This window comes from Rhipicephalus microplus, unplaced genomic scaffold (assembly GCF_043290135.1).
Source record: "Rhipicephalus microplus isolate Deutch F79 unplaced genomic scaffold, USDA_Rmic scaffold_925, whole genome shotgun sequence".
Classification (NCBI taxonomy): domain Eukaryota; kingdom Metazoa; phylum Arthropoda; class Arachnida; order Ixodida; family Ixodidae; genus Rhipicephalus; species Rhipicephalus microplus.
The window spans coordinates 12,501-25,981 of record NW_027465477.1 but is presented as its reverse complement, the minus strand read 5'-3'; the positions used below and the strand labels follow the sequence as shown (position 1 = coordinate 25,981).

Sequence of the window (13,481 nt, the reverse complement as noted above, 5' to 3'; positions counted from 1 at the left end):
CTCTGGGACAAGCCCCTGTCAGGGGGACTTGCACCGTCGCAAACACCCGAGAACGTCGCCTCCCATACACCACATTTCCCGACCGCCTGCAAGGACGGGGGATTCGGTGCTGGGCTCGGTCCCGTTTCGCTCGCAGCTACTCGGGGAATCCCTGTTGGTTTCTTTTCCTCCGCTTAGTGATATGCTTAAATTCAGCGGGTTGTCTCGCCTGATCTGAGGTCGACAGCGGATACATTCGCTTCCATCAACTTCCTGCACGACCGCGTGCGCTCGCCCTACCAAGTGCGCCCGCAACCCTGTACAGGGCCACTTCTTCACAAGGCTGGCAATCGGCTTCCCCGCTGCACGCGTGCGGCGCACAACCGGTGTGACGTGGAAGTGACGGGACACGTTCGTAAACCCATCGCGAACCGAGTACGACGCCCTACCAAGTGCGCCCGCAACCCTGTACAGGGTCACATCTTCACAAGGCTGGCAAGCGGCATTCCGCTGCGCGCGTGCGTCGTCCGAGCAGTTGCGTGATAAACGACCGTGTCGAAAGCCCAAACACCGCCGAGGCCAGTCGCCGCCGCCGCAAGGGCAGCCACGCAGCCTGGCGAGAGGCATCGTCTCGTGTAGCGTCGCCCCCGCCCCAACTGGAGTGGCCCAGTTTTTTGAACGGGACGGGAACTGCGAAGCACTTAGACCGACGGCGGACTACGACGAGAACGCCTTAAGCTTCGCCAACGTTTCGCCAACTCGTGCGGGAGACTTTTTCCGCTTCGCGGCAAGTCGTCGCGCCGTGCTCTCCGCATCAACCGCGTACGCAGCGAACCGCAAACGTCGGGCGCAGCCTCCTCACCTCCCTGCGCTTTGCGCGCGAACGTTCCCTGTTCGCGCGGCAAAGCCTGGAGGAGGCACGGCCCCGCAGCGTGTTCGAGCGCCCGGTCTACGGGACACCCTGCTTACTTCGAGGGCAACAAGCGCAACGCAAGGCTGCGATCTCGCGCACTTTGCGCACGGCTGGAGAAGCTTTGCTGGCCGGCTTTCGCTCCTCGTGTTTACCGTGCGTTAAAGTTGCGCGTCCGTGGCTCTCGCAGCTCTTGCGCGCCCGGTCGCAGAGAGGAGTACGCAACCTCGACCGCACTTTCCCTGCAGGCTTCCTTCCGACTCGAAGTCCTGCGGCGGTCTCAACGAGGTGCCACATCCTCAATGCAGTCGGTCGCCCCCGTTTCGGTTGGGCTCTGGCACGACGGTCGCCACCGTCTCGCCCTTGAGTGGCCGCTGTTGGCGCTCGCTGTGAGGTGTTCAGCGTGCTGTCCGTGTTGCCGACGCGGTCAAAACGAGTCGACGGCTCACGTTCCCTTGTGCGCCGAAGGCTCTCTTGATATGTGATCCGACCCTCAGACAGACGAAGCCAAGGGAAGACCCAAGGCCGCAATGTGCGTTCAAAGAATCAGTGCTCAGTGTGTCCTGCAATTCACACCAAGTCTCGCAGCTGGCTGCGTTCTTCATCGACCCGAGAACCGAGTGATCCACCGCTTAGAGTCGTGAAAAAGTGTTTGTTCAATTCCGTACAGTCAAAACCAAACGTTTCTGGCACTCGGCCAAACAGTGGCCAAGAAGGGCGCTTTTCAGCGCACGCTTGGACTCCAAAACTCTGCCGCGCCTTTTTCGGCTGCCGCAAATCGAGCAAACGGTGTGTTTCGGACGGCGTTTCGCTTCCGCTACTTGCGAGTGCTTTCGTGGTCCACCCCTCTATAAATACTCGGGAGGCGTCGAAGCCGGTTCTCCAAGCCGGACCCGTAGGTATCGTTGTGTGCTCGCTCTCATTGGCCCGCCTAACCAGAAAATGCCTGCGGTACACCCATTTGGATAAGAGTGCACGCAGATGCGGGCCTCGACGGCTACACATTTCCTCGGGCGGCCGCCTCCCGGCCTCCGTGGAGCGCGGGATGCACGGTCCCATCGACAAGCCTCTCCCGTTTTTACCGTGGCGTCGCGGTTCACCACGGCGGGCGGGTCGGTCTCCTCCGCATAAAAAGGGGGACCCCCGCTTTTTGTTCCACGAAATCGCACAAGCTTTTTTCGCATCCACGGTTTGCCACCGCACACCAAAATGCCGATCCGGCTGCCTACTTTAGCCAACAGGTGGAGCCAGGCGCGCCGTACTTGCGCGGCACTTCCCACGTCCACCGAAGTCGGTGCCAAGGACCACTTTCGGCGCCGGAGCCGCGTACGAGCCTACTCGAGGCGGAAGAACGAAGCCAGCAAGGGCCTGGCCGCAAGTGCGTTCAATTGTCGGGACGTCCAAGTCCCTCGTTCTTCCGTGCTTCCTCTTTCGGCAAGTCGTTGCGGCACCTTCCCAAAGCGCGCAGACCCGCTAATCGCGACGAGCGCGACGTGGCCGTGCCGCCTTTCCCTCGGCAGCAAGCAAAACGCCTGGCAACGTCGACGCTCCCCTAACCGCGATCTCGCACCGTGTTTCGTGTGGCGAATTCAAAAGCCGGCCGGCGCTGCTGCAACCATTACGGTCGGTACGCATACGCCGCGGAGGGCGGGACGGTCATCGGAGCGTGCGGTTCCTCCATCGAGTACTGCGCACCTCGGCCGTCGCATCGCCGTGCCATGACCGGCCGCGCGTCAACGCGAACCGGTGCCAGCGAGATCCCTCGCCTGCAAGAACCGACCGGCAGCCTCCGTCACCCGAGGACGCGGAGGCGCTTGCCGCGGACGGCGGGACGGTATGCACTGGTGCACAGCGGACCCGTCACATCGCCAGTTCCTTGACCGACCGCCGACGCTTGTGCCGTTCCTCTCGTACTTGGCAGTCGCCGCGCGATTGTCGGGTCTCGTTCTTGCACGCTCGAACGGTCGGGAGGGCACTCGGCTGGCGTTTCGGGAACGCGCAGCCTCGCCTTCTACCGACGTAACCACGACTCGCCGTTCGCGCTCCGCCGCTCCTGTTTACAGTACTAGGCGGTCCCGCAGCGGTCGGGTCGCGCATTTCGAGCGCTTCGAGCCACGGTGCAGTGGCGGGTCGAAAGCCGACCTATGAGTGCGTTGCGCCGTTTGTACCCGCGTCCGCCACCTGGCCGACCGTCCAAGGTCGCGGTGTTGGCGTCCGCTGGGCGCAACAATTTGTCACGGGGTGCCGCTCCACATTCAGGCAGCCCCGTGGGGAAAAGCCGACCCCGCGTCCAAACGGGGTCAGCGGCAGAAAGTGTCGGGCGCAGACGCAGCTGAGGCGCTCACCCTTCACAATCCGTTAATGATCCTTCCGCAGGTTCACCTACGGAAACCTTGTTACGACTTTTACTTCCTCTAAATGATCAAGTTTGGTCATCTTTCCAACAGACCGGCGCAACCGAAAGGCCGCGCCGGACATCGGTCCGAAGACCTCACTAAATCATTCAATCGGTAGTAGCGACGGGCGGTGTGTACAAAGGGCAGGGACGTAATCAACGCGAGCTTATGACTCGCGCTTACTGGGAATTCCTCGTTCAAGGGGAACAATTGCAAGCCCCTATCCCAATCACGAAAGAAGTTCCACGGGTTACCCAGTCTTTTCAGACAGGGATAAAGACACGCTGCTTCCTTCAGTGTAGCGCGCGTGCGGCCCCGGACATCTAAGGGCATCACAGACCTGGTTATTGCTCTGTTTCGTGCGGCTAGGAGCCGCTTGTCCCTCTAAGAAGGTTGTAAGGTGCTGGGAACCCCGCACCTATTTAATAGGCTAGAGTCTCGTTCGTTATCGGAATTAACCAGACAAATCGCTCCACCAACTAAGAACGGCCATGCACCACCATCCACCGAATCAAGAAAGAGCTCTCAATCTGTCAATCCTCCCAGTGTCCGGGCCGGGTAAGTTTTCCCGTGTTGAGTCAAATTAAGCCGCAGGCTCCACTCCTGGTGGTGCCCTTCCGTCAATTCCTTTAAGTTTCAGCTTTGCAACCATACTTCCCCCGGAACCCAAATACTTTGGTTTCCCGGAAGCTGCCCGCCGAGTCATTTGAGTAACTCAGGCGGATCGCTGGTTGGCATCGTTTATGGTCAGAACTAGGGCGGTATCTGATCGCCTTCGAACCTCTGACTTTCGTTCTTGATCAATGAAAACATTCTTGGCAAATGCTTTCGCAGTAGTTCGTCTTGCGACGGTCCAAGAATTTCACCTCTAGCGCCGCAATACGAATGCCCCCGTCCGTCCCTCTTAATCATTACCTCGTATTCCAAAAACCAACAGAACAGAAACGAGGTCTTGTTCTATTATTCCATGCAAGTTTATTCAGGCGACTCGCCTGCGTTGAGCACTCTAATTTTTTCAAAGTAAAAGCACCGGCCATCTCGAGGCACACAATGAAGTGCACCAAGAAAGAACCGGCATGATGTTCAGTCCGAGCCGTCGCATCGGGTAGATGCACTACTCGTCTGGAACTGAGATCCAACTACGAGCTTTTTAACCGCAGCAGCTTTAGTATACGCTATTGGAGCTGGAATTACCGCGGCTGCTGGCACCAGACTTGCCCTCCAATTGATCCTCGTTAAAGGATTTAGAGTGTACTCATTTCAATTACGGGGCCTCAAAAGAGTCCCGTATTGTTATTTTTCGTCACTACCTCCCCGTGCCGGGAGTGGGTAATTTGCGCGCCTGCTGCCTTCCTTGGATGTGGTAGCCGTTTCTCAGGCTCCCTCTCCGGAATCGAACCCTGATTCTCCGTTACCCGTAACAACCATGGTAAGCAAGTAACCTACCATCGAAAGTTGATAAGGCAGACACTTGAAAGAAACGTCGCCGGCTCGTGGCCATGCGATCAGCACAAAGTTATCCAGAGTCACCACACAATACGGGCCGAAACCCGATCGATCTTGGTCTAATAAAAGCACCCGTTACCCAAAGGGCTCCAGGCTCACTGCATGTATTAGCTCTAGAATTGCCACAGTTATCCAAGTAGGAAGAAACGATCTAAGGAACCATAACTGATTTAATGAGCCATTCGCGGTTTCGCCTTATTTCGGCATGTACTTAGACATGCATGGCTTAATCTTTGAGACAAGCATATGATTACTGGCAGGATCAACCAGGTAATCGTTCGACTGCGCGTCCGTCCTCGCCCTCGGCGGGCCGGACGCAGTCTGTGTGCGGCGGAGGCCACCTTCAGGCGCCCCAACACGCTTATTTTGCACTCCGAGATGACGGCGTTCGAGCTCGCTACGGCACAACCTTCCCGAAAGACGAGTGGGAGCCGTGCGGCAAGAAGCACGTTCATGCTCGCTCTTTTTCGTTGCATCGACTCGGTCGCGCCGTGCGGGTTGCCCAAGCCCGCTGCACTGTCGGTGGACCGGCCGGAACTAGCAACGGAGCCGAGACTGCAAAGCCGCCAGACGACGGGTCACGCCCGCGTCTTCGGCGCTTTCGCATCTGAATCGCCCGAGGACGACACGGAACACACCTCGATATCGTGGTAAAACGGCACCGTCCGACAACCAGCCCCTAACGCATCAAGCGGATGAGGCTGCAGACGACTGCCGTGGATTCCCCTGGAGCAGACCCGAGGACACGCTTGACGAGGCCGAAGCCCGCCGCATATCAGACACCCGGTCGCTTTCGCGTACGCCGCTCACGAGAACCCCCACATAATAGCAGCGATAAGTACCCAGACCTCCTTGGGCCCTAATACGAGCGTACTCGAGAAAATTTCACCGCGGGTGTGCCCCGAAACGTGTGGCATGTTGAGCGTGCCACAAGTCTACGTCGCTCTCAAACCCGCCGAGGTCGTAGAATTTGCGACCCTACTCACGAAATTCCCACCGAGGATACGGCCGCAAACGTACCGCACCTTGGGTAGGCCACGAGTTTGTGCAACACTACGCTGACGGCACAGCACCGAGGTCGTGCGCGCACGCACGGGAAAATTCCGCCGCGGTTTCTGCCGAAAACGTGAGGCACCACGACTCTCCGCAAGTTCGCGTCGACTGCGAAAGACCGAAGTCGTGAACGACGTGTCCGCTACTCGCCGCCGACACGCTGGACACCAAACGTACAACGACTCGACGGCGTCGTAGAGGCCCACGACGCGGTTTTCCTTAACGACGTCTCGGCGTGGCACCGACAGGTTAGAACGGCCGACCAACGTTCCCTGTCCGCCGTTCGGCTCAGTCGAAGGGCTCGGCGACTTCGGCAACGCTGCGAAGCCGCACGGTGACGCACGCCATGTCCCCATTTTTTTTTTTCTTTCTGCGTCTGCCGGGGTGCCCCTATAATAGCAGCGATAAGCACCCAGACCGCCGTGGGTCGCTCGCCCCGGCTGACGTGGTTTTTCGTACTCCTGCGGCGGTCGCCGTCAAGCACGTCCAAATACGCTACTTTCGTGGGCGCATTCACGCTCTTTCGCTTCGCCGGAGTGCCAGCACTCACTCTGCCAAAAACGGCGAACATCCGAGCGGCGGTTCCCACTTTTGCGTCGGCGTCGCAAACCCCGCCCCGGCAGACGAGGTTTGCCGTACTCGTGCGACGGTGGCCGGCGGGCACGTCGAAAGACGCCGATATCGTGCGCGAATTGGCGCACCTTGGCTTCACCGGAGTGCCGCCACTGACTCCTCCAAAAACGGCGAAGATCCGAGCGGCGCTTCCCACTTTCGCATCGGCGTCCCGAACTCCGCCCCGGCTGACGCGGTTTACCGTACTCGTGCGACGGTCGCCGGCGAGCACGTGGAAAGACGCCGATATCGTGCCCGAATCGGCTCCGTTCGGCTTCGCCGGAGTGCCAGCACTGGCTCGGCGAAAGACGACGAACATCCGAGCGACGGTTCTCACTATTGCGTACGCGTCGCAAACCCCGCCCCGGCAGACGCACTTTGCCGTACTCGTGCGACGGTCGCCGGCGAGCACGTAGAAAGACGCCGATATCGTGCCGGAATCGGCCCCGTTTGGCTTCGCCGGAGTGCCAGCACTCACTCGGCCACAAACGGCGAACATCCGAGCGGCGGTTCCCACTTAGCCGTCGGCGTCCCGAACTCCGCCCCGGCAGACGCGGTTGCCGAGCTCGTGCGACTAGCGACCGCGAAGCCGTCTCGCGACGCCGCTTTCGTGCGCGGCTCCCACTGCGACCTGGGTCACCCGAGGTCGACGAGCAAAAAAGAATGTCGAAAAAAATTTTTTTTTTTTTTTGCGTCTGCCGGGGTGCCCCTATAATAGCAGCGATAAGCACCCAGACCGCCATGGGTCGCTCGCCCCGGCTGACGTGGTTTTTCGTTTTCCTGCGGTGGTCGTCGTCAAGCACGTCCAAACACGCCACTTTCGTGGGCGCATTCGCGCTCTTTCGCTTCGCCGGAGTGCCAGCACTCACTCTGCCAAAAACGGCGAACATCCGAGCGGCGGTTCCCACTTTTGCGTCGGCGTCGCAAACCCCGCCCCGGCAGACGAGGTTTGCCGTACTCGTGCGACGGTGGCCGGCGGGCACGTCGAAAGACGCCGATATCGTGCGCGAATTGGCGCACCTTGGCTTCACCGGAGTGCCGCCACTGACTCCTCCAAAAACGGCGAAGATCCGAGCGGCGCTTCCCACTTTCGCATCGGCGTCCCGAACTCCGCCCCGGCTGACGCGGTTTACCGTACTCGTGCGACGGTCGCCGGCGAGCACGTGGAAAGACGCCGATATCGTGCCCGAATCGGCTCCGTTCGGCTTCGCCGGATTGCCAGCACTGGCTCGGCGAAAGACGACGAACATCCGAGCGACGGTTCTCACTATTGCGTACGCGTCGCAAACCCCGCCCCGGCAGACGCACTTTGCCGTACTCGTGCGACGGTCGCCGGCGAGCACGTAGAAAGACGCCGATATCGTGCCGGAATCGGCCCCGTTTGGCTTCGCCGGAGTGCCAGCACTCACTCGGCCACAAACGGCGAACATCCGAGCGGCGGTTCCCACTTAGCCGTCGGCGTCCCGAACTCCGCCCCGGCAGACGCGGTTGCCGAGCTCGTGCGACTAGCGACCGCGAAGCCGTCTCGCGACGCCGCTTTCGTGCGCGGCTCCCACTGCGACCTGGGTCACCCGAGGTCGACGAGCAAAAAAGAATGTCGAAAAAAATTTTTTTTTTTTTTTTGCGTCTGCCGGGGTGCCCCTATAATAGCAGCGATAAGCACCCAGACCGCCATGGGTCGCTCGCCCCGGCTGACGTGGTTTTTCGTTTTCCTGCGGTGGTCGTCGTCAAGCACGTCCAAACACGCCACTTTCGTGGGCGCATTCGCGCTCTTTCGCTTCGCCGGAGTGCCAGCACTCACTCTGCCAAAAACGGCGAACATCCTAGTGGCGGTTCCCACTTTTGCGTCGGCGTCGCCAACCCCGCCCCGGCATACGCGGTTTGCCGTACTCGTGCGGCGGTGGCCGGCGGGCACGTCGAAAGACACCGATATCGTGCGCGAGTCGATGCTTCTTGGTCTCGCAGGAGGGCCGCCACTCACTCCTGCAAAAACGGCGAAGATCCGAGCGGCGCTTCCCACTTTTTCGTCGGCGTCGCAAACCTCGCCCCGGCAGACGCGCTTTGCCGTACTCGTGCGACGGTCGCCGGCGAGCACGTCGAAATACGCCGATATCGTGCCCGAATCGGCCCCGTTTCGCTTCGCCGGAGTGCCAGCACTCGCTCGGCCAAAGACGACGAACATCCGAGCGACGGTTCCCACTATTGCGTACGCGTCGCGAACCCCGCCCCGGCAGACGCGGTTTGCCGTACTCGTGCGGCGGTGGCCGGCGGGCACGTCGAAAGACGCCGATATCGTGCACGAATTGGCGCTCCTTGGCTTCACCGGAGTGCCAGCACTCACTCGGCCAAAAACGGCGAACATCCGAGCAGCGGTACCCACTTAGCCGTCGGCATCCCGAACTCCGCGCCGGCTGACGCGGTTGCCGAGCTCGTGCGACTAGCGACCGCGAACGCGTCTCGCGACGCCGCTTTCGTGCGCGGCTCCCATTGCGACCTGGGTTACCCGAGCTCGACCAGCAAAAAAGAAGGTCGAAAATTTTTTTTTTTTTTTCTGCGTCTGCCGGGGTGCCCCTATAATAGCAGCGATAAGCACCCAGACCGCCGTGTGTCGCTCGCCCCGGCTGACGTGGTTTTTCGTACTCCTGCAGCGGTCGCCGTCACGCACGTCCAAATACGCCACTTTCGTGGGCGCATTCGCGCTCTTTCGCGTCGCCGGAGTGCCAGCACTCACTCTGCCAAAAACGGCCAACATCCGAGCGGCGGTTCCCACTTTTGCGTCGGCGTCGTAAACCCCGCCCCGGCAGACGCGGTTTGCCCTACTCGTGCGACGGTCGCCGGCGAGCGCGTCGAAAGACGCCGATATCGTGCGCTAATTGGCGCTCCCTGGCTTCTCCGGAGTGCCGCCACTCACTCCTCCAAAAACGGCGAAGATCCGAGCGGCGTTCTCCACTTTCGCATCGGCGTCCCGAACTCCGCCCGGGCTGACGCGGTTTACCGTACTCGTGCGACGGTCGCCGGCGGGCACGTCGAAAGACGCCGATATCGTGCCGTAATCGGCCCCGTTTGGCTTCGCCCGTGTGCCAGCACTCACTCGGCCAAAAACGGCGAACATCCGAGCAGCGTTTCCCACTTTCGCATCGGCGTCCCGAAGCCCGCCCCGGCAGACGCGGTTTGCCCTACTCGAGCGACGGTCGCCGGCGATCACGTCGAAAGGCGCCGAATTCGTGCACGAATCGATGCTTCTTGGTCTCGCAGGAGGGCCGCCACTCACTCCTGCAAAAACGGCGAAGATCCGAGTTGCGCTTCCCACTTTTTCGTCGGCGTCCCGAACTACGCCCCGGCTGACGCGGTTTACCGTACTCGTGCGACGGTCGCCGGCGGGCACTTCAAAATACGCCGATTTCGTGGGCGCATTCACGCTGTTTCGCTTCCCCGGAGTGCCAACACTCACTCTGCCGAAAGCGGCGATCATCCGAGCGGCGGTTCCCACTTTTGCGTCGGCTTCGCAAACGGCGCCCCGGCAGACGCGCTCGTGCGACGTACTCGTGCGACGGTCGCCGGCGAGCACGTCGAAAGACGCCGATATCGTGCTCGAATCGACCCCGTTTCGCTTCGCCGGAGTGCTGCCAGTCACGGCGCAGAAAACGGCGAACAAGTGTTTTTTTTTTTTTTTTTCCTAGAATTTGTGTTATAGAAGGCACATTTGATATCGGACGATAATTTTCAACTTTATCACGCGCACCGATTTTCGTGTAGAGGTTTGCAAGTTTATGGGAATTTCTCCACTTGGAATAATGCGATTTAGTAGTACTACGAGAACTTCATGGATGTACTCAAGGGTACGGGGCAAGTCAGTTACGTCAACACCTGCAGATTTTTTACACTTCAAACTGAAAATTGTTGGTTGTGAGTCCTCGTGTGATATTAAAGGCCGATTCGCTAACACATAGAACAAAGAAAGAAAGGAAGAAAAAACGCCCGCGCTCGCTCAAGAAACCTGGGTTCGCAACAAGTGGCAACAACAAGCAACCGAGCGAGTGCGCCAAAACCCGTGGCGGCCGAACAAACGCGAAGTCCCAACCGCGTCAGCCGGGGCGGCACGGGACAGGAAAAATCACTTCAGCCGGGGCGGCGGGGCACCGAATAAACCTCGTCACCTCGTCGCAGGATAAAAGAGGAAACAAAAAGTCTAAACAGCGTCTGCTGGAGCGAATGCGTAATAAAACAACAACAACAACAAAAAAAAAAAACACCCGCGCTCAAGAAGTCTGCAATCACCACAAAAGGCGACTGTGACCGAGCAGCGTCAGCCGGGGCCGTGCGGAAACGGAAAAACCGCGACTACCGGGGCGTCGAGGCACCGAAAAATCCACTTCAGCCGCGGCGAAAAAAAAAAACAAAAAGAAAGACGGAGGGGGGGGGGGGAACCACGTCTGCCGGGGCGAAGGAAAAAAAAAAAACGCGTCTGCCGGGGCGAGCCCGGGTGCGGCACCACCGGGAAAACTGTGGCAAACAGACATGGCGATCGAGTGAGTGGGCCGCCAGCCAGGCTCAGCCAAAAAGTGCAAAGTCCGAACTGCGTCAGCCGGGGCGGCAAAAACCACGTCAGCCGGGGCGGCGCAAAAAACCGCGTCTGCCGGGGCGGCACGAAACCGCGTCAGCCGGGGCGGCGCGAAAACTGCGTCAGCCGGGGCGAAAGAAAAAAAAAAAAAAAACGCGTCTGCCGGGGCGAGCCCGGGTGCGGCACCACCGGGAAAACTGTGGCAAACAGACATGGCGATCGAGTGAGTGGGCCGCCAGCCAGGCACAGCCGAAAAGTGCAAAGTCCGAACCGTGTCAGCCGGGGCGGCAAAAAACCGCGTCAGCCGGGGCGGCGCAAAAAACCGCGTCTGCCGGGGCGGCACGAAACCGCGTCTGCCGGGGCGGCGCGAAAACTGCGTCAGCCGGGGCGAGCCCGGGTGCGGCACCACCGGGAAAACTGTGGCAAACAGACATGGCGATCGAGTGAGTGGGCCGCCAGCCAGGCTCAGCCAAAAAGTGCCAAGTCCGAACTGCGTCAGCCGGGGCGGCAAAAAACCGCGTCAGCCGGGGCGGCGCAAAAAACCGCGTCTGCCGGGGCGGCGCGAAAACCGCGTCTGCCGGGGCGGCGCGAAAACTGCGTCAGCCGGGGCGAAAGAAAAAAAAAAACGCGTCTGCCGGGGCGAGCCCGGGTGCGGCACCACCGGGAAAACTGTGGCAAACAGACATGGCGATCGAGTGAGTGGGCCGCCAGCAAGGCTCAGCCAAAAAGTGCTAAGTCCGAACTGCGTCAGCTGGGGCGGCAAAAAACCGCGTCTGCCGGGGCGGCACGAAACCGCGTCAGCCGGGGCGGCGCGAAAACCGCGTCTGCCGGGGCGGCACGAAACCGCGTCAGCCGGGGCGGCGCGAAAACTGCGTCAGCCGGGGCGAGCCCGGGTGCGGCACCACCGGGAAAACTGTGGCAAACAGACATGGCGATCGAGTGAGTGGGCCGCCAGCCAGGCACAGCCGAAAAGTGCTAAGTCCGAACTGCGTCAGCCGGGGCGGCAAAAACCGCGTCAGCCGGGGCGCGCGCGAAAACCGCGTCTGCCGGGGCGGCACGAAACCGCGTCAGCCGGGGCGGCGCGAAAACTGCGTCAGCCGGGGCGAGCCCGGGTGCGGCACCACCGGGAAAACTGTGGCTAACAGACATGGCGATCGAGTGAGTGGGCCACCAGCCAGGCTCAGCCAAAAAGTGCTAAGTCCGAACTGCGTCAGCCGGGGCGGCAAAAACCGCGTCAGCCGGGGCGGCGCAAAAAACCGCGTCTGCCGGGGCGGCACGAAACCGCGTCAGCCGGGGCGGCGCGAAAACTGCGTCAGCCGGGGCGAAAGAAAAAAAAAAAACGCGTCTGCCGGGGCGAGCCCGGGTGCGGCACCACCGGGAAAACTGTGGCAAACAGACATGGCGATCGAGTGAGTGGGCCGCCAGCCAGGCACAGCCGAAAAGTGCCAAGTCCGAACTGCGTCAGCCGGGGCGGCAAAAAACCGCGTCAGCCGGGGCGGCGCAAAAAACCGCGTCTGCCGGGGCGGCACGAAACCGCGTCAGCCGGGGCGGCGCGAAAACTGCGTCAGCCGGGGCGAGCCCGGGTGCGGCACCACCGGGAAAACTGTGGCAAACAGACATGGCGATCGAGTGAGTGGGCCGCCAGCCAGGCTCAGCCAAAAAGTGCCAAGTCCGAACTGCGTCAGCCGGGGCGGCGCAAAAAACCGCGTCTGCCGGGGCGGCGCGAAAACCGCGTCTGCCGGGGCGGCGCGAAAACTGCGTCAGCCGGGGCGAAAGAAAAAAAAAACGCGTCTGCCGGGGCGGCAAAAAACCGCGTCTGCCGGGGCGGCACGAAACCGCGTCAGCCGGGGCGGCGCGAAAACCGCGTCTGCCGGGGCGGCACGAAACCGCGTCAGCCGGGGCGAGCCCGGGTGCGGCACCACCGGGAAAACTGTGGCAAACAGACATGGCGATCGAGTGAGTGGGCCGCCAGCCAGGCACAGCCGAAAAGTGCTAAGTCCGAACTGCGTCAGCCGGGGCGGCAAAAACCGCGTCAGCCGGGGCGGCGCAAAAACCGCGTCTGCCGGGGCGAATGCAAAAAAAACAAAGAAAAAAGCCCGCGCTTAATCAAAAGAAAACAAAGAAAAAAGCTTGCGCTTAATCAAAAGAAAACAAACAAAAAAAGTTCGCGCTTAAGCCTGGCGGTGGAACCACCGGGGCAAACAGACCTGGCGATCGAGTGAGTGGGCCGCCAGCCGGGGTGAGCCAAAAAGTGCAAAGTCGGAACCGCGTCAGCCGGGGCGGCGCGAAAACCGCGTCAGCCGGGGCGGCGCAAAAACTGCGTCAGCCGGGGCGGCACGGAAAAACGAAAACCGCGTCAGCCGGGGCGGCACGGAAAAACGAAAACCACGTCAGCCGGGGCGACATCAAAATGAGGAAAAAAAAAAAAAACTGCCTTAGGACACCTGCGTACACTTTCATGCGT

General features: G+C 60.7%; 2 non-coding genes across 2 annotated transcripts; both read right to left on the bottom strand.

The window, feature by feature from the left end:
- Window positions 1-1,376: 1,376 nt before the first annotated feature.
- Window positions 1,377-1,529, bottom strand: LOC142795876 (5.8S ribosomal RNA). The gene has a single exon (XR_012893375.1). It is a non-coding gene; the product is annotated as a 5.8S ribosomal RNA (ribosomal RNA).
- Window positions 1,530-3,248: 1,719 nt separating this feature from the next.
- On the bottom strand, window positions 3,249-5,064 carry LOC142795878 (small subunit ribosomal RNA). Its single transcript, XR_012893377.1, has one exon. It is a non-coding gene; the product is annotated as a small subunit ribosomal RNA (ribosomal RNA).
- Window positions 5,065-13,481: the final 8,417 nt, after the last annotated feature.